The 25,879-nt window shown below is 43.3% G+C and overlaps 1 protein-coding gene and 1 pseudogene across 3 annotated transcripts in view; one reads left to right on the top strand and one right to left on the bottom strand.

The window, feature by feature from the left end:
• NKD1 (NKD inhibitor of WNT signaling pathway 1) overlaps positions 1-25,879 on the bottom strand; it is a 120,786-nt gene that overhangs the window by 78,272 nt on the left and 16,635 nt on the right. The window lies entirely within an intron of this gene.
• On the top strand, positions 16,193-17,098 carry LOC309377152 (proteasome subunit beta type-7 pseudogene; annotated as a pseudogene). Its single transcript has one exon. The product of its transcript is annotated as a proteasome subunit beta type-7 pseudogene (transcript).

The raw sequence follows: 25,879 nt of genomic DNA, 5'->3' as shown, positions 1-25,879 counted from the left end.
GGAAAAAGCTTGCAATCACCAATTACCCATGATGGGGCAATGACCCAACTTGGGCAGGTAACTAGACACTGGATAGTGAACATTCTGCCTCATCCCTGTAATCTATTTTGGAACCAATCCAATCCTTCCCTACTTCGGAATCTCGGCCAATCAGACATGGATTAATCTCAACATTACCAGGGCCTGAATTGATGGTCTGGATTCTGCTGCATGGATACTCTCATCTTCCAGATGCACCTGAGTTGGAAGTGGCACACTTTAACATGAGCCCTCCCTGCTTTGATAAGCTGAAGTTGGGAAACAAAGGTCACATTCACACCATACCTTTAAGGCAGCATGAGACCACTTTAAACAGTCTTGGCTTCCCCCAAAGAATTCTGGGAACTGCAGTTTAAGGGTGCTAAGAAATGTTGAAAGCCATCTATTCTCATCACAGATCTACTATTCCCAGAACTCCTGGTGAAGAGAGTTTTGATTGTTAAGCCACATGTACTCACAAGTTGTACTCAAACTAGACCTACTGAAATTGATGGAACTAAGTTAGCCATACTTATTAGTTTCAGTGGGCCTACTCTGAGTATAACTTGCGTTGATACAAACCATCTTGGCTGTGAGTCCTGGAAGACTTGTTCCCTGCCTTGCAAAGCTTTTTCCACCTCAGTTGGGAGGGTGGGGCCTGGACTGACTCCAGCTTCAAAAGCTGAGGTTGCTGAAGAGATTATTGCACTGGGGTATTGCTTAGGGGTGTCAGGGGTTATTTTTTGTATCTTTATTTTAGATCTTGTGATTTACATGAAAATTGTTCTGTTTGGTTATGTATTTTTAAAATGGTCTTTATTGTTTATGACTACCTTTGTTATGTTGTGGTTATGTATTTATTATTTTTCTGTTGTAAGCCACCTTGAGCATGGTTTGAACTGTGGAAAGGAGACATACAAATAAAATTATGTATGTATGTAAGTATTATGTCCAGAGCCTGAATGGAAAGGGGGGTTAGCCAGGTTTCACATGCAAGTTATTTACTTATTATATGCATCGCATTTGTATCCCGTATTTCCTTCAAGGAGCTCAAGGTGGCAGAAATGGTTCTCTCATCCCCTCTCCACTTCATCCTCACAACAACCCCGTGAGGTAGGTTAGGGTGAAAGACTGTGAGTGGCCCCAAATCTTCACAGCTCATGAGCTTCATGGCTATGTGGGGATTTGAACCCTGGTCTCCCAGGTCTTAGTCAAACACTCCAAGCACTACATCACACTGACAGGTTAGCAGACACCAGGCTATCTGATGCAAGCTTACCTCTCCTTACTACAATGCAACCAAAGATTCCTACGGATCTGACAGGAGTAAAACTGATACTGCTGTAGGGTATACCCTCCTTAGGTACTCCAGGTGGTTCCCCACACTATTGCTTAATCCTTCGCTGTATCAAATCAAAAGTAACACACAGCCGAGTGGCAGGAGGCTTTTGGTGTCAGCGTTTCTGAACGCTCCCAGGGGAGGTGGGAAGGAGAAATGCTAAATAAAAGATTTATTTATGGAAAGGCAGAGCATAAATTCAAGCATGTAAGAAAAGAAACATGAAATAGCATTCTAAACTAGCATTGTGACTTAGATACAGATGTTAGGGCAAAAGTATTTCAACAATTGCAAAAGTTTCTACAGTTAGTGATAACATTTATTGAAAACAAATGTCTTTTACTTTCCAACTCTAGGTAAAGAGATTCAGACGCGCAGGAAGTTTGAACCCAGGCAGAAGTTCGTAGGTGCTGGTGCCCTGAGTGAAGACAGACCGGTCAATAGACCTCCTTATATAAAAAAAGAGAAAAGCGTTTTGATCCATTGTGATATCAGATACCATACAGGTCACGGCCAATGACAAGCAATTATTTTTACCATTTTGCTTTTCACAATGGGCTTGCCAATGCGGTGGTGAAAAGGGCCTGTAGAAAATAAGGCATCGAGCTGAGAATCTGGGTTAGCACCAGAACATGTACAAAGAGATTTCGCAAGATGACAGAAGGGTAATATAAAGAGTTTGCAACACAGCCATATTCAGGCATTGTATTAATTCAGTGTTAAACTGAATAGGCATGCGGGGAGTGGGTCAGGGCAGCAAACAGCTCCACCCCCAACACCACACACTCCGAGTCATTGGTGGGAACAAATAATAATTCATTCCTAATAATAATAATAATAGTTTTGTCCCCATCTTCCTTGTTGAGACTACAAGGGCAACACTGATGCCAAAAAAGCCACCAACTAAACTGAGCATCCCTTGGACTAGATGCAAGTAAGAAGGCCTACAGGTAGTAGCTGGTTGAGGGCAGACCCACTTGCCCAAATGGACCAGCCTCCACTGACGGATACAGTGAAATTAGCTAGGCAGCATTGCTCAATAATCCAAAAATGCTACTCTCTCGCCAGTTCATGCAGGCCAACAAACTTACTGTCCTTGAACATCTCAGAAGCCCTTAAAATTCACTCACAAATTTTCTGCCGTGCGAAAGACTGCAATTTCAGCACCTTCCTTTTTTGGGAGAACGTTTTCTCTTGGGCACAAAGACTCTTCCCCTCTTCAAGAGAGAGGCTCAGATCTAGGAGAGAATAAAGGATTTGCAAGGGCTGGGATGTCATTTTCCCCCGTGATCATCTGCTTCTCTCAGTATTTTGTATTGGTCCTTTAAGTCTGATCATATGAATATCAAATATGTTCCAGCATATTTTCTCCACTTCTTGAAAGTTTGCTGCTGCATATAGGGACTGATCTTGCTTTGCCTTGCTTTCTTTTTTTAAAAAAAGTACAAGAAATATTTAATTAAGATGGAACTGCAACGAAAACTCTGGGTACCCGCAATAGGCTTCAGAGTTTGGGACCTCCTTTGGTTTTTACTTAAACCGCAGGCTCTATCACCTGGAGCCCCATAGAGTAGCCACTCACACACCACCCAAAAACATCACCAAGGCCCCATCTGCACTGAACACTTAAAGCACTATTGTACCACTTTAAACAGCCATGGCTTCCCTCAACGAATTCTGGGAGTTGCAGTTTGTTAAAGGTGTCAAGCAGTGTTAGGAGACTCCTATTCCCCTCACGGAGCTACAACCAGGGTTAAGTGGCCACCCGTAACCATAGTTTGCCATGTACAAGCTGGGCAAACTGTAGGAATGGCATACCATGGTCTGGTTTCAAATCAGAACTGGAAACCCAGTCCAGGCTATAGCTTCATTGGTTTCAGTGGGTCTGCTCCAGGTATGGCTTAGTCAAGCACCACCCATGGTTTCTGAAACTTGTCTGGAGGAAACCCATAGTTTGCTGAAACCACAGTTTGCCTGGTTCTGACAATGTAGAAAACTTCCGTTCTTGCAAGTTAGGAAGTGAAAGGAGGACTGAGGTGCCCAAAAGGAGGTGGGGCTGTGCAAATTCAAGGTGCAACCCTGACAATAACATCTGTAGGACACATTATCTAAATAAGCTTTTGTTGCTAGATGAATGCAAAAGCAAGCCTATGGGTGGGTTTTCAACTAAATCTTTCAATAGCCAAGGAAATCTTGCATTATGCGCTGTTATACCCCTCATACCATACTAAAGGCAAACGCACAAAAATCCTACTGAGAAAGGATATTATTTTTTTCACAGAAATACATTTGCTACTGTATGATAGATAGACAGACAGATATAAACCCACAAACCCAAGCCTGAAGCATTTAATGGTTTATGCAACAAATACATGAGAAATGCCTACTTTAAAAATAAAACCCCCGGAAAGAGTTGTGAATCTTTTAGCTGCAACACACCCTTGGAGGATTTTTATTTTGTATCTGCCCTGCATGAAGCTAAATGCAGTTTTTGAACATGTTTACTTTACTAGCAGCTAAAATCTCGGTTGTTTGGACGGGGGTGGGGAGGGGAGAGCTGGAAGCAGGAGGGCAGTGGAGAGTCTAATAAATCCTAGAATATACCTCTTGGCAAGAAAGCTACATATTGGTGTCATGAAGAAACAACTTTACTGCTCTCTGAAGAAATATTGGTTTCAGAAGTTAGAATTGTATTCAAGACACATGGTAGCTACATTAAATCAAGCTGTGAAAAGTACTGGGGATATGCTTTTAAATTTGCTTTAAAAAAAGAAATAAAGCTTGAAACAGATCTTGACATGTATAGAAGAAAAAGTGGGGGAGTTTCTGAGGCTTCCATAAATTCTGAGAAGAGGAAGTTTAAAACTTGGGTGTTCTTAAGTTACATTCCACATGGAAACCGCTTGCTTGAATAGTAAAGGCTTAAACATATTAAAATCTTTAGTACTCTACCAAAAGGCGGGGGGGGGGGGTGTTCTATTTTTGCCATGTCTGAAATATGCGTTACATATTTCTATGTAAGCCTAATGAGGACCAAAACTCTTATAGCCTATTTCTCGAACGGAGCAAGAGTTTTTGATCTGGGAGCCAGAAATTTCTCTCCCTCTCCGTTTGCACATACTCTCGGTTGCCATAATCCAGCGGTTTCTGCATTCATGCGAGGGCTCCAGTGCACATCAGGAACTTCTTACAAGGAGATGCTTTCCGATTTTCTCCATCTGGAGCGATGGAGGCAGCTGACGGGCCGTGTGTGCGTCAGAAGCCTTGTGGAGCTTCGGATCGCAGCCAGATTCCTTAAGCACACTTTTAATCACTGGCACATCAGCAAGAGTGGTGGCATTAATAGTGTGCTTTGGACCACTCGTATTGCTTTTAGCATGTGTATATCTTAGGGCCAAACTGTATAATGCACGGACTCCGTTTCTCCCTTTGGTTAAAAGCACACCAGAAGACGTGTTGATGGCACCAACTTTAAAATTCAACTTTTGCAAAATGGGGTGGTCCCTGCCTGTTTGAAGGAGGTAGTGGTAAAACCACTCCTCAAGAACCCATCCCCAGATTCAGAAAATCTAAGTACAGTGGTACCTCAGGTTAAGTACTTAATTCGTTCCAGAGGTCCGTACTTACCCTGAAACTGTTCTTCACCTGAAGCACCACTTTAGCTAATGGGGCCTCCTGCTGCTGCCGCACCGCCGGAGCACGATTTCTGTTCTCATCCTGAAGCAAAGTTCTTAACCTGAAGCACTATTTCTGGGTTAGCGGAGTCTGTAACCTGAAGCATATGTAACCTGAGGTACCACTATAATTACTGGCCACACTTGCCAATCTTAGGCAAGGATCTTGAGCAGGTGGAGGGCAAGGCTTCCAAGGGTCGCTGGTCACAATAGCCATGTATAGTCTCCAACCTTAGAGGCAGTGTGGGAAAAAGTGAAGCTGTTGTGCTCAGGTCCTGTTTCTGGGCTTCTCAGAAGCATCTGTTTGGCCTATGTAGTAACGGGATCCCGCCTGTGCAGGTGATGCCCCCTACCTCCTGGCTTACTTGGAGGTAACCAGTCTTGCCATCAGCACCAGGTAGTTGGGTCTGAGCCACCATTTTAATTTCTCACAATGCCCCTTGCTCTGAACAGCAGCAGAAAGAGACCACAAGTCTGGCATTTCTGCATCCTTTCGATGCATTTGCATTGTGCGTAGTGCTGGTTGCAAATCGGCATCCATGTAAAACCACTAGGGTTGGCTATTTCCCTCCCCCCCCCCCATTTCTTCTGGACTTTTTGGGGAAAGTGGGCATGTGATTTCTCATATATGACTTAGCAATCACAAAGCTGGTTCAGCAGAAATCCTTACTATTATGAGATGTACCACTGAAGCATAGGAACAAAAGAAGCTGCCTTATAGGGAGTCAGAATATTGGTCCTTCAAAGTCACTACACTGGCAATGGCTCTCCAGGGTTTCAGGCAGGGGACACCCTAGCCTTACCTGGAGATGCTCGGGATTGAACATGGGACCGTCTGCATGCTGCATGCTCTGCCACTGAGCCAGGGAACAATGCCCCCATAGCCAAGGGAGTAATTGAGACAAACGTCTCAGGAGCAATTGTGCTCCTGGGTTCTGCTCTTCCCAGAAAATCTACCCTATTCTCTGGGAACAGGGGACTCTGTCTTTGTCAAATTGTTTAACTTTTCCTCAGGACATTCTGTTGCTGATCACGCTGAAGACGGCATGACTCTGAACTTAAGGTATTTATAGCATGCGAAAACCTGGCTCACAATTCATTTAGCATAAATAATGTTTTAAAACTTTACATAAAAAGTGACATATACATACACAGACCAGGGGGAATAAGTGTGTATAACACTGAAAAGCAGACGCCTCGGTGGAAGAATTTGTCAGCGTTGTAAAGGAACGCGTTCGTCAAGATGACTTGCTGTACAAAGTGCACTTAAAATGGTTTCCACATGGCAAAGCCTTTGATTGCAGTTTCTATTATTATTATTATTATTATTATTATTATTATTATTAGCCACTTACATGCCAAAAGTTTCTAAGCTGTTTACGGCTATAAAAAACCCACACAATTAAAGTACACAATAACAAATCCATTGGGGCACTAAAGCATCCTTCAGTGAAATACACTGCCGTGGTACCTCGGGTTAAGTACTTAATTCGTCCCGGAGATCCGTTCTTAACCTGAAATTGTTCTTAACCTGAAGACCACTTTAGCTAATGGGGCCTCCCGTTGCCATCGCGTCGCCGGAGCACGATTTTTGTTCTCATCCTGAAACAAAGTTCTTATCCTGAAGCACTATTTCTGGGTTAGCGGAGTCTGTAACCTGAAGCGTATGTAACCCGAGCATATGTATACCACTGCATAAAGTAACTAAAATTGGTCATTTCAATGTTACTGGCTTCTGGGGGAGGGGGGAAGCATTTGCAAATAACACAGAAATGAAAACTAAATTTGTGCTATATTCAGCTATATTTCCAGAAGTGGCTTTTATGTCATTTGAAAGCTCCTCAAATATATTGCGGAAATTAACAGTTAGGAAAACTGGATGAACTGCTGTGCGACCGAAGCCATTGTGTTAACCACAATCCAGAATACACCTGCAATAAAGCCTGCACTCTGTCCTCTCAGTGGCCCACAGAAAGCCTGCAAGAAGAAACTGAGCATGTGCAGACAATTGTGCAGAGGTTAAGTGTCATGTCTACTGCTCCTCCTACTTCTCATAAGAAAATGCATCCCTCAGGCAGGAAAATTTTTCCTACCCTTGCAGTCAATCCAGAGACAGAAGTCAGGCAAGCATGGCTCTGTTGCGCTCTCTCTCTCTCTCTCTCTCTCTCTCTCTCTCTCTCTCTCTCTCTCACACACACACACACACACATAAACAAACACACCAGAGTCCAAACAAATTAAAGTCATTGTGAATATTTTTTTTAAAAAAGCAACCGAACACTTTTTCTTGAAGTTGTTCAACTCTGAACGTGAAATTTATCTGTTATCAGCCATCTGAAAAGATTCCCTAGAGAGCTTTGACATCCAAAGCATGTTGGAGAAAAACTTTCAAATATAAAATTGCCTCAGCTCCACAAAAGCCACAACTAAACAGAAAATGTTGTGTTGCTGTTATAGCACCTAATGTCACCCCCCCCCAAAAAAAATAACTGAATTATCTCAAAATAACCTAGGAGGGCGACTGCAACATCATGAGGTGGGGAGAGGGAGGAAAAAGGACTAAAATATCTGAATTCTATTCCAGGTCTCAAAAAAGAAAAAGAGTGATGAGTGAAATTGGCCAACCCTTCGTTGTGAAAAGTGCATTGCACAAGCTCTCTGTTGGAAAAAGAATGAAAAGGAAACTCCAGCAAACAAGAGAATGCCAGACATACTGGATGCCAGAGAAAAAGACAAGTTTTATCTCTTAATTATTAAAAATGCACGCTGCCAAATGCACCAACTGTAATGATAACAAAAGTCAGATCCAACTTTAGCAGGAGGAAGGGATGAGGATATTTACCAGAAAGCCCTAGTCTTCAGGCTCACTTTATAAAACTTGGATGCAATTCAAAAGAGAGAACTAATTCTATACTTATCAGGGGGAACAAGACTAAAACCACCTTTTACATAACCGTGACAAAAACAACAACAACAGCAATATGGATACGCACACCTGATAAATATCTCAAAAGTCCCTGTGCCAAAACAACATGAAAGGATATTACATCTCAAGTAACAAGGGAGCAATAATAATTTGCTCTTATTGGGGAAAATTTTCACTAATAAGCAATAACACAAAACATTTGGGCAGCTGTGCTGCAAACCCTTTGTGAAAAAGAGATGGGGGGGGGAGTCACTCTCTCAGGGGCAAAACAACTGCTTGTTCCATACAACTAAAGGAACTTTTTGCCAAAAATGTCAAAAATAAAGCATCTGGGCAGGACAAAGGCCTTCTATGTCATCTCTAATTTCCGCACTTTAAAAGTCCTCTTTTTAAAACATGTGTGTGTGCGCGCACACACAGGGAAATGGAAGCCAAATAGCATTTGACAATGCAAGACTCAAAATTTCCTGGCTTGAGGATGCACATACATTTAAGAACCAACAGAGACACACGCTCTCTTTCTCTCCCTCCACTAAACTGTGTGCCATTAGTCAAAGGAAACTAATTTCTGCTCTGTGCTTCCACCCTAAGCCTTAGCTTATCATAGGAACACAGGAAGCTGCATTACAGTGAATCAGACCATTGAGCCATCTGATTCAGTATTGTCTACACTAACTGGCAGCAGCTCTCTGGGGTTTCAGGCAAGAATCTCTACCTGGAGATGCCAGGGACTGAACCTGGGAAATTTCTGCATGCAAGTCAAATGTTCTGCCTGTGAGCAACAGCCCCTCCACAAATGACGAGACAGATGTGTGTGTATTTTATAGTTGTTTGCAAAACGGCAATGTCATCCTTCCACTACACCTGGGCTATTTTCCTTCCCTGGGGGGAGAGGGAAACCCCCAGAGCTGATTCTTTCTCAGCTCCACCTGGAGGTGCTGGAACCTCTTGCATGCAATGCAGATGCTCTGCAACATTTCCCCTCCTGGAAATAATTTTTTTGAAAAATCATGCCCACAGTCTTCTTTGCATCAGGGGTGAGGAGCCTGTGGCCCTCCAGTGGCTGTTGGACTGCAACTCCCATCATCCCAGACTGTTGGCCTTACTGGGTAGGGCTGATGGGAGCAAGAGTCCAGCAGCTTCTTGAAGTCCAATAGTTCACCACCCCTGGTCAACACCGGGCTTGGATTAGCAGCAAGTTGCATACGGCAGGCTCATAGCTCAAGATGCTCATGTTAAAGAGGGAAGGCATCCAAATCTGGCAAAATATACAGAGCTGGGCCTGGGGGTGGGGGAGAATTTCCTGGCAGGGTGAAGCAAAGAGATCTGTCTTAATCTTCACGGGGAGGGGGAAAACTTGGGAGGGGGAGGAGAAGCAGACGACACGCAAAGACCAACAGCTACGATTATTGTAGCCAGATTGGCTGAGCCCTTTGAAAACCACACAGCGCTTGGAATAAACCCATCCCTATAATCCAATATTCATCAGAGAAGTTGTCTTTATTAATGTATTTTAAAGTGCCTAAAGATGCTATTAACTCCTTTACAGACAGAAGGAAATTGTCTTAATTCTCTTAAGCTTTAAATAATACAGAGGATGCAAAAAGGAGAGAAGGGAGGAATAGGCTTTCAAAGTTGAAGAGGAAAGCAGATGGCAAGGGAGAGCGCCAGCATGATGGTGCAGTGGTTAGGGAGCCGGACAAGGAACTGGGAGAGGCCAGGGTTCAAATAACCACCCAAGCCATGCAGCTCACTAACCTACCTCACAGAGTTGTCGTAACGAAAAAGTGGGAGGGAGTCATGTACATCACCTTGGAGGAACGGGCGCACACGTATGTATAATAATTTTTATGTGCTGCTTTTTTTCAGAAAGATGGACTCAAAGTGGCTTCCCAAAACAACTATTAAAAACAACAAATGTTCACCAATATATCTACAAGAGCAGATCCAACTCAGCCCCCACCCCACTAAAAAGATAAGGTCCAAACATCTGACTGAATAAAAATGGTGCTGCCCAATGCCTAAAAACAGACAGTGACAGCACCAGAGAAAAGCTTCTCTGCGGGGAGCTTTTCGGAAATGGGGAGCAACCACTGAAAAGGCTTATTCTCGGGTCACCAGTCTCTGTGCCTCCCTCGGAAGGGGGTACATGGGGAAGAACATCACATGATAAACAATGGTTCATGTGGGGAGAGACAGTCCTTGACGTACCAGACCCTTATAAGGCTTTATAATGCCACATGTAAAAATAAATAATCATAAATAGAGGTACAAAATCCAGACAGGCTGACGACACAGCCAATCAGCCAACACAACAACTCCTCTTCATTGCTCAACTAATTATCAACTGCTGCTGCAGCGCCCTTTTCTGAGCAGGAAATGAAAAGGGGGCAGCAGACCCAAGAGCTTGCCCATGTCCATCACAGGCTTTCCTGATAGCCACTTCCGCCTCTCAGGCTCACTCACCAGGGTGACATTTTGCGTGCCTTGGAGAAGGCCAGAGTTAAGATGCTCATTAAGCTGAAAACCTCTCCTTCACTTCTGAAGCTTTGGACAATGCAAAGAGGCCCCTGCCCACACAGGAGGCATTAAATTCGCTCTCATTAGAGAAAGACTTTCCATCACAAAGCCCATCTTGACAAAAGGCTAACATTCCCAACTCCCCCCAAAAGCCTCCACTTGAATTCTTTTGTAAACATTTTGACATGCATTTCACTTAAGGCACACAGAGAGATATGCCTGCCACTCCCAAGAATAGACTTCTGAAGGTCATTTGGCGGATTTATTTATTTATTTTAAAAGGGTGCCCTTTAAAGCTTATCCACTCCACAAAAATAGGTGGCTCTTCCACTGGCACATCTCAGCTGTCTGGCTACTGCAGAGGAAATCCTCAAAGGGCCACAGCTTGGGTTCAGGCCTCAGCATCTCCACAAAGGGTTGGCAAATCCCAGAGAGCTGCTGCCATTCAGCATACACAGTGGCCCATCTAGTCCAGTCCAGCATCCTGCTCCCACAGTGGCCTGTGGGAAACCAGAGAGCAGGATCTGAGCACTAGATCACTTTCTCCTCCTGTGGTTTCTAGGAACTGGCATTCAGAAGCATCACTGCCTTCAGCCGTGGAGACAGAGCATAGCTTTTATTATTGCTGGTAGCCACCAATAACCCTCTCCCACCATGAATTTGTCTAACCTCCTTTTAGAGCCATCCAAGTTGGTGGCCATTCCTGCTTCCTATCGGAGTGAGTTCTATAGTTTAACTATAACAAACAACAACAATGTCAAACAGTAAAAGCTTCTCGAAACAGATGTCTATGAAAAAATTATATAGATTAACTCTTTGACATCTGGCAGGAGGACATTCCATGGGGGGCGGGGGGGGTGACTACCAAAAAGGCCTTCTGTTTGGTTCCCTGAAGTTCCACTTCTCGCAGTGAGGAACCGCCAGAAGGCCCTTTGAGCTCCAGCTCAGTGTCCAGGTTGAACGATGGGGTAGAGGTGTTCCTTCTATACTATGCACTGTGTGAAGAAGTACTCTCTTAGGTCTGCCCTGAATCTTCCAGCATTCAGCTTCACGGGATGTCCATGGGTTCTGGTGTTACGAGAGGGGGAAATGAACTTTTCTCTATCCACTTTTTCCATGCCATGCACAATGTTATAACGGTCTGTCATGTTGCCTCTTAGTCGCCTTTTCTCTAGACTAAGACGTCCCAAATGCTATTTTTCTTCCTAGGGGCTGTTGCTCCATCCCCATGCTCATGTTGGTTACCCTTTTCTGAACCTTTTCCAATTCCACAGTACTGTATCCTTTTTGAGGTGAGGGGACGTGGGTGGCGCTGTGGGTTAAACCACAGAGCCTAGGACTTGCAAATCAGAAGGTCGGTGGTTCGAATCCCTGCGACGGGGTGAGCTCCCATTGCTCGGTCCCAGCTCCTGCCCACCTAGCAGTTCGAAAGCACGTCAAAGTGCAAGTAGATAAATAGGTACCGCTCCAGTGGGAAGGTAAACGGCGTTTCGGTGCTGCTCTGGTTTCGCCAGAAGCGCCTTAGTCATGCTGGACACATGACCCGGAAGCTGTACGCCAGCTCCCTCGGCCAATAAAGCGAGATGAGCACTGCAACCCCAGAGTCGGTCACGACTGGACCTAATGGTCAGGGGTTCCTTTACCTTTACCTTGACCAGAACTGTACACGGTAGTTTTGAGCATGTACGCAGAAGAGTAAAGTGATGGTGTCTGCCTAACGTCAACAGGCTGTGAGGTCCAAAATGCAGGCGCCTCCACACTAGTGTAATGACCCCTTAGAAAACACAAAATGGACATCGCCTGGAACTTGTAGAAGCGAAAGTTCTACAGATCAAAGTGATCGAACCCTGATTTCTCATCAGAAAAGCAAAGTACCAGACCAATACTTCAGTGGAAGGGGGCCAAAATTATGAGATGGCATCCAGAAAATGAGAATGCAGAAACATTTGTGCATGCCCAAACACACACAATATTAGAAATATATAAAAAGGCAAAGTTCATTATAACAGAAATATAAAAAGCCAGAATTCATTATAATATAAAATATGGTAGCAAGAAGCGGGGGTGGGGGGGAATCTCTGAAGCAGAGGGGGGAAATCCTGTCTTTCCCTTCTCCCCACATTCTCAATTCACTCTGAAACTCCTTCACAAATTCTCTTTAAACTTTCAACAACAAAAATGCACCACTTCGCTGACACCATGAAAAAAAGAAAATCCCTACAAAGGAGCTCCTTCTTGAAAAAGTCTTGGGGGTGGGGGGGATTCAAGAGGAGGAAATGAAGACTAACGATGGAATATTTCCTGCTACTTAATCATAGCACTATTAAGCATGATGGAATAATGTCCACTCAGTCTCACTAATTGACTTCACTTTCACAGGCCTATATGGCTTCTTCATCGACTTGTCTCAATACTGTGGCAACTTTCAAATTTCTTAAAGTGGTTTTCAAGTGTTACACAGACATTATGTGTGAGAATTCTTTGTCAGTAAATTTGGTTTCCCCACAGTTCCAGTGTATTCCATTTCCCTAACTGTTAATTTCCACATTATAATTGAGCCTTCATGTGACATAAAAGCCGTTTCTGGGAAACTAATGGAATATAGCACATGTTTAACATGCATTTCTTTGTTATTTGATTCTAGAGGAAATCTGTTTGCAGTCCCCTTAACCTGGAAAATCATGGGACAAAATACCAGCATACAGTTCTTTCCTGCTGTTTCCATGGGGGAATCATGGGGGAACAGAAGCACATAGGGTATAGTGATGTTCCAATGATGTTTTCATATATATTTTTAATTATTTAATATACCACCCTTCATCCGTCACAGCATAAAAACAAAAAGTACATGATAAAAACAAGAACACAACAAACCTATAACCCCACCCCCGCTTCCACAAACACATTTAAAAGGACACAGAATGTTGATCAGCCAAAGACCAAGTTGAAGAGGAATGTTTTTGTCTGGTGCCTAAAGATGTACAATGAAGGTGCCAGGCAAGCCCCCCTGGGAAGAGCATACCACAAATGGGGAGCCACCACAGAATGGGCCGTGTTGCCACCTGACAGATCTCATGTGGAGGAGGCACACGAAAAAGGCCCTCAGATGATTGTTGCAAGGTCTGGGTCAGTTCATATGGGGAGAGGCAAACCTTGAGGTACTGCAGTCCTAAGCCGTTTAAGGCTTTATAGGTCAAAACCAGCACTTTGAACTGGGCTTGGAAGCTAATTGGCAGCCAGTGCAGTTGGGCCAGGATCAGTATAATATGCTCAAACCATCTTGTGCCAATAAGCAACCTGGCTGTGAAATTCTGCACCAGCTGATATTTCCAAACTGTCTTCAGAGGCACATATACCACCTGGAGGTTTTTAGAGTATAGACGACAGGAATTAGGCTGTCCCTGTCCAGCTAGGGGGTACAGCTGGGCCACCAGCCAAAGCTGATGGTAGGCACTCTGTGCCACTGAGGCTTCCTGAGCCTCAAGTGACAACGAAGTACAGTATCCCCAAGCTATGTACAAGAGCACTCTTCCCATCACCCCTGTGGTTTCCAGCAAGTGGTACTGAAGCAACTGTAGCCAACCAAGTTGCAATCAGTGTAGATCTACTGAAATTGGGGGGCCCATGTTTGTCATGTCTACCAATTTCAGTTGGACTAGTCTTGAGTGGGACTAATAACGGAGGCAACAACGCCATACACAGACACAGATGCAATTGTTTTAGGGTGATCCAGGAAAGAGAGTAGGGAACAACAAAACTGCTTTCTCATTTTACTACCCGCCAGTAGGTTTGAATCTGGAACACCATCCATTTGGAGATTAAATTCTGACGAAAGGATCTAAATCAAAACGTTAACATGGCTAAAGCAGGAATATCCCAATTTCCTCCTGCGATACCTGGCATAGAACTCTCCTGCTTGATCTCCAGCTTCAGAAAAGAACTCTTAATATAGTGGCAAGTGAAAAGGCCCTTCTGTGCTTCTCTCCCCCAGCCCCCGGCCTTCCTCTCCTCATTTATTTTATTTGCAAATTGCTCTTCCTTTTAATGTATATTCTTTTCTTTTTTTTAAGGGAAAGTTTCAGAACAAAATTAAAGTGGTATATAAACCATGTCCCTGTGATATAGTGTTTGTGTTTACAAATTCATCTGACTGGGGTGGGGTGGGGTGGCGATGGTCAAGGCTGATTGAACAAAAAACACCACATCCCCCCGCACCCAAAAATCGCACACGATTCAACACACTGAGAGAGCTGAGGAGAAGAAAAAAATCCCCAACAACTGCGGACTCAAGTCTGGGAGGCTCGGAGCCAGCCTGAAAAGCCCTTTGAAGTTTAAAAAAACATCCTCTGGTCAGAGCACATTTGTGAAGCCGTGGGACGGACGCTTTAAACAACATTCGCTCCGAGATCACCTGTGGTGTGCCAGTGTGCTGGCGCCTGTGGAACTGCAACAACATAACCCCTTAGGCTCTTCCCCCCCAACCCCACCAAAAAAAAGAAAAAGAAATCACTGCCTCCATATGCAACACAAGTGAAGAGAGAACCTTACCCCGGACAAATTACATTCTTTAGCTCCCTAGGAAAAGAAAATATCCACGCAGAAGTCTGCAAAGTCTGTGCAAATGCTGTGTAGACCCAAGAGTCGTGACGCATGGAGAAAGAAGGATCTCTTCAAGGAAGCAAATGGTCAGAGCATATTGCATCAAGATTTCATAGCATTTAATAGCATTTACTGGTCTGCAGAGGAGTTAAAATTGTTGGCTGGCACGATTACAATGAACGACATTGAGAGATTTAAGCAAGGTGAACCTTGGAAGGTAAAACTTGGGGTGCTTCCAGACAAGCTATTTGGTTGTTATCCTGCAATTTCTGGTGCACTTTTCTGACCACAAAGAGCTTGGTAATTAAAAAGCAATGGAAAACCACACTGGAAAGTGAAGGATAAGAGCCACTAAACTGGTCATGTCATATAACTTCTGCACAAACCTATCAAGCAGAATATGCAATAAACCACCACTCTGGAAACTCTGCTAGGTGGTCAAGTATATATATATATAAATGCATGCAGTGCAAGCAACAAACACCCCCCAAAAAGTCCATGGAATGTCAAGGTATTACTATTCACATATAAAGCCCTTAAGAACTTGAGAGCAACTTATTTGCGAGATCACCTTACCTCATATATTCCCACTTGACCACTTCAATTTGTGGACCTGCAGTGTTGCAGGTGCCACAAAATTTTTGTCAGAAATGGATCTTTTAGTGTGGTGGCTCCCTAACTTTGGGACTCCCTGCCTACTAACACCAGGCACTGTACTATTTTTGTACTATACTATACTGTACTATTTTTGGTGCACCTGCTAAAAGCATTTTTTAAGGCAAGCCTATCTACATTATGTAGAATGCTGGCATGTGTTTTAATCTGTTTTTAGCATACCATTGGTTTTATTTTTTAAAAAAACATTTCAAACAACTTTTTTTATTGATAGTTTTATAGTTTTATTCTTGTTGCAAACCACTTTGAGGGTTTGTTTGTTTGCTTGCTTGCTTGCTTACAATCAAGCAGTATATGAATTTTATGAAATAAATAAATCTCTGCTCAAGAAAGCAGCAAATAGAACGCCGCTGCCACCGCCTAAGGGGAAACCCATCAAGTCCAAGCAAGATGGTGACGCTCTCCGTCTTGCAGGCCTCACAGGCTGACGCTGCCGGATGATTCAGCTTCCACAACTGCACCCAGAATTCTCAGCTTGAAGCAGAGGGGACCAAGAAGGGCCTGCGTCTTCCCACAGCCCGCAAGACTGGCACCACCATTGCTGGGGTAGTTTTTAAGGGTGGGATAGTATTTAGAGCAGATACAAGAACCACTGGTTGTTGCTGACAAGAACTGTTCAAAAATACACCATATATCTCCAAACATGTAATGTTTGTGGTGCTGGAATGGCTGCAGACACAGAAATGACAACTTAGTTGATCTCTTCTAACATGGAACTCCACTAGCTCTCAACTGGACGGCTTCCAAGGGTGGTCACAGCCAACTGGATGCTCAAGCAGATGCTCCTCAGGTATCAAGGTTAGATTGGTGCAGCCCTGGTTCTGGGTGGGGTAGATGACACTGGGGTCCATCTTTACAGCATCTATCCCCATGGATCTACAGTACTGACAAATTGCCTTATGTCACAATGGGTTCAGGTTCATTGGCAGCTATGGCAGTTTTTGAAGACAAATTCAAGCCTGACATGGAGGAGGAGGAAGCCAGCTTGTGAGAGATGCCATAGAAGCTGGCATATACAATGATCTGGGCTCTGGCAGTAACATTGATCTTTGCATCCTCAGTAAGAACAAGCTGGACTTTCTCCGTCCTTATGATATGCCCAACAAAAAAGAAAAAAGGCAAAGGTGATACAGCTGTGAGTAGGGAACTAAAGGTGTGCTATATACGAAAGTTACACCCTTGGATCTTGAAGTGGCAGATGAGACCGTGCAAACAATGGATACATCTTGACTTACTGGAAACTTCTGGGCAGTGGAAGAGGATTGAGAATTTTCATATTTGAATTCTGTATCTGTATGCTGGCATTAATGTTCTGTATGCAGATTTAATAAAAACCAATACGAATTGGGGGGGGGGGGAAAGAAAGCAGCAAATAAAACCACAGAACTTGCTTTCATTGAGATGGTTGGTTGGAGGTGTCTTCCTTGGGTCCTGCAGCATGCAGAGGGGGATGCAAGTGCAGAAATGTCTGTTCTGGCCCTGCGACCTATAGCATGGGAGCCACACAGAGATCTCAGGTTTGCAGTGCGTGGCAGGGTAAGGAGGGGGAGAAACCCTGAAGATGCGCTTGCTGACACTGAAGCCCCTCACATGGGCATCCTTTGGGGATGGGCCTTTGCTAGGTAGCAGAGCACCTGCTTTCCGTGCAGAAGGTTCCAGGTACAATCCATGCCCTCTCCATACAGGGCTGGGAGAGACCCCTGCCTGAAACCCTGAAGTGCTGCTGCCAGTCCCATGTCGACAATACTGAACCAGGTGGACCAATAAGCCCAACAGTCTAAGGCAGCTTCCTATGTTCAGATGCAAGCTGGGGAGAAGTTGAAAGGAAAGTTCTTACCCAGCCAGCAGAGGTTATGTTCGCTTTCTTATGTAAAGCAACTGGCCCAGAGCCAGCACAGCGTGGGGTCCTAGATCCAATTTCATAACACGTAAAAACAGCAAACAGGAGGCAGTGCTGCACTTGGGTGATTGGCAGACAGCCACACCCTTTTGTCAGAAGAGAAAGATACAGCCAGCCTTCTAATCATCAAGTCACTCACATCTGTGCTTTGCTTCTTTTATATAATCGGCCAGCAGCCGCTACTGTACAGCTCCCCCCATAATTAAAAGGAAAAAACGCTTCAGTGTCATAAGGCAAGGAGAAGGGAACAAGAGGTGTTGATGGTGGCGGCAAGGCAGGACTGGAGATTAGTCGTTGAGGAGCTGCCCTGCCCTGTCCTCAATGTGTCCTGGGCCACTGCTTTCATTCTTCCTCGCCCTCCACCACCAGGGGGTGACTGGTAAGCTGTTGTCACGCTGTAGTGCCACCTATCTGTGGCTAAGCAAATTCTAGCATGACGGCATCCTTAGGAAAATAAAAAATAGGGCACAACATTAAAAAATAAAAAGCTGCTCCAGTTGGGGGTGAACATCCAAAGCAAGCAGTTGTTGCTTTATTAGGATTAAATGAAAGTCACAAAATAGTGACCAGGTTATTTTAGTTCTGCAAAACTCTTCCTCAGATGATTATGAAGATAATAGGTGGTATTCAATGTTGGTTCAACTTAGAATAGACCCACTGAAGGTAATGGATACAACTAACTTAGGTTTATTAATTTGAATGGCTCTGCTCTGAGCACGACTTGGTCAAATACAACCCAATTATTATAATATTTATCATGATTTCTTTATAACCTGTCTACCATAACACCATAAAAACGCATCAAAATCCTTCTAGATCATGGGTAGGGAAACTAAGGCCTGGGGGCTGGATTCAGCCCAATCGCCTTCTAAATCCGGCCTGCAGATGGTCCAAGAATCGGAATAACCTCCATTTGGCTTCTAGAGTTACATTTGCTGCCATTTCATTATGGGCGCATACATATTGCATGATCAACTGCAACTCCCATCATGCTTACCATGCTGGCTGGGCTAATGGAAGTTGGGGTCCAACAACATATGAAGGGCCACCGGTTCTCTGGTTTTGCTGCATTTCTGTATCTCATGCTGGATACATTATGTAGTGCGCAAGACAAAGTGGGCTTTAACAACTGTTGGAGAGTTCATGTTTAAACCTTATTAATTTGATAGGAACATAGGAAGCATTCTTGCACCAAGTCAGACCATTTGTCTCTCTAACTCAGTATTGTCCACACTGACTGGCAAAAGTTCTTCAGGGTTTCAGGCAGGGGAATTCCCAGTCCTACATGGAACTGCCATGGATTCAACCTTGGGCCCTCTTTGGGCAAGGCAGAAGCTCTACCACTTAATCTGCCCTTTCCATTTTATCTGACGCCATTTTCCATGCAATCAGGTCTTATCAACTGTTACTATTACCCAGTATTTTTCCTTAAGAATTCCAGATTTGAACCACCAAACACACAAGCAACCAGTTAAGACCTGTATAATGGCCGAGGCAGCACTTGAGCACAAGCTGTTCGCCAAGTGTAGGAAGACCAAGCCCTGGCAAAGTTCCTGAACCACCCATAATTACTCAAGTTTTTTGTATATAATGTTGGGTGGCAGCATCCGAGCTTTCAGCAAGTTCAAAGGATGGATGACAATATAAATTTGCCCTGTGCTTGGCATTAGCCCCAGACTTTCTCCAGTATCAGATTTCAGAGAGATGAAAGAAACAAACCAAAACCAAGAAAGTCATTTAGTCAAGAGAACAAATCAAAAGGTCCCACAGAGTTCTTTAAAAAAACAAGACATAACAAAACAGGAATCAGGTCACCACGGATCCAGCTCCTTCCAATTCCACACTGGGTCAACACATTCCATCTCCTTGACTTTCCTCAGCATAGTCTTTACTAGGTTGGTGTTCTCCCCAAATATATCCATTGCTTTTTTGCAACCTGCTGCCACCTTCTAGACATGCAATGGCATATTTGTGGTGGTAGTTAAAAATGAATGTTAAACAGCAATGGAAATACACAAGAATATCAGCCATTTTCAGCCACATGTTAGTGCAACGTACAGGTTGTTTTTTTTAAATAAGAAAACATAAAATATAACAACATTACAATAACAAATCAATTGCATTTGCTCCGCCGAGCTCGTGACTTCCCTCCCTCCTTCCAACTGGTTTCCCATTTCCTAATGAATTGTATGCGCATTTCAGCTGCCAGTTTCTGTCCTTCAATACATATTAAGTCCTTTTATTCTCCATGGTCAGATATTATTTTTACGTTATGTTGCAGGATTCATATCAATCCTGCTAGTCTCTTCATGTTTTTACAATGATCTTCCAAGTACTCAACAAATTTACTCCAATCTCTTTGGAATTTCTGGTCGCCTTGGTTCTGGATCCTCACAGTAAGGTTGGCCAACTCCGCATAGTCCATCATCTTCATCTGCCACTCCTCAATCGTTGGTAATTCTTGTAATTTCCACATTTGGGCTAACAAAGTTCTTGCTGCAGTGGTAGCATAGTCGTTGATCTACTTTTGCAATTTCTTCTCCCATCAACCAAAGCAAAAATGCTTCTGGTTTTTGGGGGAAGGTATATTTTAGCATCTTTTTTAGTTCATTGTAGGTCAATTCCCGAAATGTTTTTCCCTTATCACAAGTCCACCACATATGGTAAAAATCTCCGTCTTTTTCATTACACTTCCAACATAATTTATTTTTCATCCTATACATTTTGGCCAATTTCACTGGGGTCAAATACCACCTGTACATTATTTTTATACATTTTCTTTTAAGGCCATACATGCTGTAAATTTTAAATTCTGATGCCATAATTTTGACTAAGATTCATACTGAATATTACGCCCAGAAACCATAGCCCATTTCGTCATTACTTCTTTAACCTCTTCATCTTTAGTATACCATTCTAAGAGAAAGTTATACATCTTTGACAACAATTTAAATTTACCTTCTAGCAATTTGATTTGGAATCTAGATTTCTTACTTTCAAATCCAAAATTTCTTTTGTCTACACTAAATATGTCATTTATTTGATGATATTGCAACCAGCCAGTAAACATTTCCGCTATTTGTTCATATGCTTTGAGTTTCCACCCTTTCTCTGTTTCCATCAACATCCCACCATAGGTGGCCCATTTCCCTTCCATATTTAATTTTTTAACAGTCAATGCTTCTATTGGAGATAGCCACCAAGGTGTTTTCCCTTCAAACAGATTTTTATATCTGTCCCATACTTCATAGATTGATTTTCTTATCATGTGGTTTAGAAATCCTTTATGCACTTTTACTTTATCATACCACAAATATGAATGCCACCCAAATCTGTTATCATAACCAATCCAATAGATCTGTATTCTCCAATATCATCCACGCAACGTACAGGTTTGAGCTGAACAAAATATTTGATCTTAAAATATTCCCACCTCCCAAATAGGTATGGTTAATGCAATTCTGAATTATAAAAATAAATTGCTCCCTTTCTTGCCCTCTCTTTCTTACCCTTGAGGTGGGGGTGGGGTAAGAGAAATAAATGTAATAAAATGTCACATAGAGGTACAAATCAAAATTCTTGTGGCTGCACTGGATGGCACAGAGTTTTATACCAATCAGATGGTATAAACTTCACACACCAAAGCGGTCTTGGATCAAGAAAATGTTTGCTTGCGTGTAGTTGCAAACCAGCTGCTATACTTTGAGGCCAGAGGGAACTTCCTCCTTGTTACCCAGTAGAGTAGAAGATGCCTTCCTTATAGCATGTGGCTCAGCCACAGTTCAGACCAAACCTCATCAGATTCAATTAAACTGTACTATTTGAGAAACCGTTATAACCTTATCAAATGCAGAAGGATGAAAACTAGAACCAATGCTTTAGGTAAAGATCCAGTAACAATGGTGGCAAGAATATTGACTCAAAATGCTCTCTTAAAGTATCAGTCATCACCCAAGACACTACAAAGTCTTACAGGAATACAAGCAGGTTGGTCAATGGATGTTCCATTCACCAGGGAACCATCACTGCTGCCAGCCATGCCCACAAAAGAGGTGCTATTCTTCAAACAGAATCTAGAGGAAATAGGGATGCACAGGAAGTTGGAAAAAGCAAAAGATTTGCAGACAAAATCCCGGGGACAAAAGTACTATGGGATCAGATAACTTTTTAAGAATTATGAACATCCTCCGCTGCCAAGCTGTTTGTAAGCTCGGGGGTCCGAAGCATTTTCAAAGCATCAAAAAGCTTTAGATGGAACATTCCGTTTGATGAGCCCAATACAGCTGTGCTTGGAAGGGATCACATGAGCAAACTACATCAAAGGAAGATGTGGTGACTCAACTTGATCGTAGCACTAACATTGTCCATTTTGCCTCTTGCATCTTGCAGAAAGCCACGTTCAAAACCTACTACGGATAGAGCTGCATTAATGTGATTATCCTTTTTAGCCCCATAGACTGATAGATAATTCCCAAACTGCATGCCAGAGCATACAAACACGTCACAAGAGAGCTGCTAGTATGCCAAGAAAAAGTCAATTATTATTATTAATTAGACAATTAATTACTTGTTACTAATAATAAATAAAAGGTCTCCAAGCAACTGACATTTAAAAATGTAAACATAAATACACTATACCGTTAACAATTCATGAAAAATATTAACATGCTCATAATAGTGCCAACAATTCTCTCTCTCTCTTACACACACACAAACACAAATTCCCCCATAACAGCCACAGGAAGTTTGGGCAGCATACCACCATCAGAACAAAATCAGCTGAGACCACCAAACATCTGGGGGAAAGTTGCAAGTCTTTACCTAGCTCCCAAAAAAGGTCAGCAAAGGTGTCAGGAGAGCCTCACTGAGAACAGTATCGTTACAGTTGCATTGCATCATATGTGTAGGTATGTTATGTGCAAAAATTGTGTACAGCCAATTTTCCTTGAGGTGGGGGAAATTCCATGGGGAGGCTTCCCCTTTGTCTCCACAGCCTCCCCTTACTCCTCCACATGCAAGTGACCAGCAGAAGGGAGGAAGGAGGGGGTGAAGGTGGAAAGGAGAATCAGAGAGAGATATAGGCAGAAGAAAAAGTCTGGAATGGAGATGTTGCTGAGTGCATATGGTTCAAATCATACATGCTAAAGGCACGTACAATTTGATGTGGCTGTATAAGATAAAAATCTCCTGTGAACTCAAATGTAGGTCTGCTGTGTGTGTTTGAATCAGGCAACAGCGGATAACATGCTCCATCATTTGCCTGATCTCCTTCCTGCTGAATCACTGTTGTGTATTAGGGTAGAGAAGGGGAGGGGCAAAGCAGCAGTGAGGTTGGTGCAGTGCAAACACAGCAGCAGGAGCACCAAGGGTGTGTGCACGTCATGCAGATATTTGCATCACGCAAATTCGCCCCCACATCACTCCCAATCTCCAACCCAATAAGCAGCAGTGACTCAGCCGGAGGGTAGAGAGATGAGCATCACAGTGTGCTCTGTGTTATGTTAATCCTCTGTTTGCAGGGATTATATTTTAACAGAACACCTGTCCCACCTTGAACATACCTGTACTCCACAGTCATCACCTGCAGCCTTATTGCAGGTGCCCACTTTGAGAAAGGTGGAGGCAAGTGAAAGGGTCTTTCTGGTGGTGGACTCCCCAACAGACATGAACATCCTTTTGGCACCAGGTTAAGACACTTCTTCTCCCAAACTTTTGATGATTATTATTTTCCTTCCTCCCTCCTTCCCTCCCTCAGACTTGGGGGTGAGGGGAGATAATGTTTTATTCTTAAACTTGATGGGTGATTTTAATTGTGTACTTAAGTCACTTAGAGATGTTTTGTCTTGAGTGACGAATACATTGAATAACTATTAATAATAGATTAATCAGGTTCTGAAGCATAGCAAGAGACACTTGGTGGAATTCTTTAACAAGCAACACATAGACCAAGATTTAAGAAAATTGAAAGCTGCAAAGAATAATTCCTGCATGGCTCAATTTTTTTAAAAAAAAAACCCCTTCACAGAATCTTATAAGTTGTCTTTATGAACCATTTAAAAAGTTTTGATTACCATACCTTGTTCTCATTTACCCTCAAAACAAAATTAAACCTTTCACTTGTGCATATGGAGTGCAGCTCCCCCACTTCATTTCCTTGTGAAAAAATATCAGTGTTATTTACTTTGCTGTAAGTACAGTGGTACCTCGGGTTACAGACGCTTCAGGTTACAGACTCCGCTAACCCGGAAATAGTACCTCGGGTTAAGAACTTTGCTTCAGGATGAGAACAGAAATCGTGCTCCGGCAGCGGGAGGCCCCATTAGCTAAAGTGGTGCTTCAGGCTAAGAACAGTTCCAGGTTAAGAACGGCCCTCCGGAATGAATTAAGTACTTAACCCGAGGTACCACTGTACTTGTTTCGAAAAGCCTTTCACTATCCACCTGGTCCTATGTTAAAGCCTCAGGCAGGAGCACAACTTTCAGGAAACTACCAAAAGTGGACCACGTGATCTATTTTTCCTGCAAAATGTCTGAAGTTGACCATAAAGAAACAAGCAGGTTCCCAGTATAAACTTACCAGGATTACATCAAAGGCTTTGCTTTAGGATAAGGAGATTGATTTCTTCTGGGTCTTTTTGCACTTCATCCAGGATATTTGGGTTGGTTGCAATAGACCTTAGTCAGCTAAAAAATACAGCTATTTTGGTTACTAGACTGAGATGCTCTTGCTCTGAAGTGAGAAAGGGGTGCCTCTGTGTTGCAGCAGACAAGCAATGCTGAACAGTCAGACAGACCCCAAAACACAAGCGAGAACAGAACGATCAAGCTGCTAAGCTTCTGGCATCGAAGAGCAACTGCATTAAACCCGATACAGCGTGCTATAGCGTGTTCAACCGGGTGCCTAACCGGACGGAAAGGATCCTAGGATTGAACAGTTTTGTCTGAGCAAGTAGGAAGGAATATTCAGAAAAACTGTGTCACCAGGGCAGTGTGCAGCAGCTGGCGTTTAAATCCCAATAAACGTTTCTGTTCTCAGCTCCCATTTCAGAGGAAGGCAAGTGCAATCCATTATTTTTAGCAGAGGAATGACCAGAGAGGAGCAAAGCAATCTCCCCTCTGGTGGCCCGCACACACAGGCCCTCTTGCTAATAATAATAATAATAAATAATAATAATAATAATAATAATAATAATAATAATAATAATACCACCATGCTAGGGCCCTATTCCCCCCCTTAATACTACCATAGGTTCTTGTCAGACACCTCATGTCCGCAAAGATCAGGGCCTTCAGCTCATGCTCAGCCATGCAATTCACCTGCTATGCCTTGCCTCGCTCAGATTCATGGCAGAAACAGAAACTTGAGTTTGACTTCTTCATCCAGCAATGAGGGCCAGGACAGAGGCGCTAGTCCTACTCCTTTGTACACGTCACATGGACTGGAGAGAGGGACTTATACACACACACACACACACACACACACAACATACATGTCCCCCCTCAAAAAGGTATGAAATGCATACAGTTCTGTTCATCTCTTACAGTTCCGTATTCACACTTCTCCACTGGACACTTATGCACCTTTGCATAAGACATGAGTGTGCAACCATCGCTCTCCCCACCCTCCACAATTTCCAACAAATAGCCAATGCAAACTTCTATTCCCGGCACAGCGAGTTCTCTCGGTGCTCTTTAAGTCTGCTGTTTCTCCTGCACAAGCAATGGGAAGAAGCCACATCCTTGGTTAACACCATCGTAGCCCACTGAAGGAGTTTGACACGCAAGTTACCTCCAAGGGCAGCGCGACACGCCCTCCTCCCTCCCCAAAGACCAAAAAGAGAGAGGCTTGCCTCTGTATCACACATCACACGGCAGATCAAAAGATCCAAATCTGCTCCCAAATCCCATTCCTCCTGCAAGACGGCACTTTGTACTGTCACTTCCCCACTGCGAACTTCCCCTTATTTCATACCTCACAGCATGCACAGCTGCACCCCAAGATCAAACATCCATGCATGATTTTCCTTCCACAGATCTTGAAAATCACAGAGTTAGACTTTAATGGGAACCTCAATATGCCTAATCCTCTAAAGCTGGCACAGTAATGCTCAGAAATACATTAAACTCTGCCATAATCACAAAAGCAAAAAAAGTATATATTTTTTCTCAGAAATGGTCCAGACGACATGTCAATCTATCTAGGATCTAACACAGTCACAGATGTCAAAG

The sequence above is a fragment of the Podarcis melisellensis genome (assembly GCF_964234715.1).
Source record: "Podarcis melisellensis genome assembly, chromosome: 8".
NCBI lineage: Eukaryota > Metazoa > Chordata > Lepidosauria > Squamata > Lacertidae > Podarcis > Podarcis melisellensis.
This window is presented reverse-complemented; position numbering and strand designations above follow the sequence as displayed.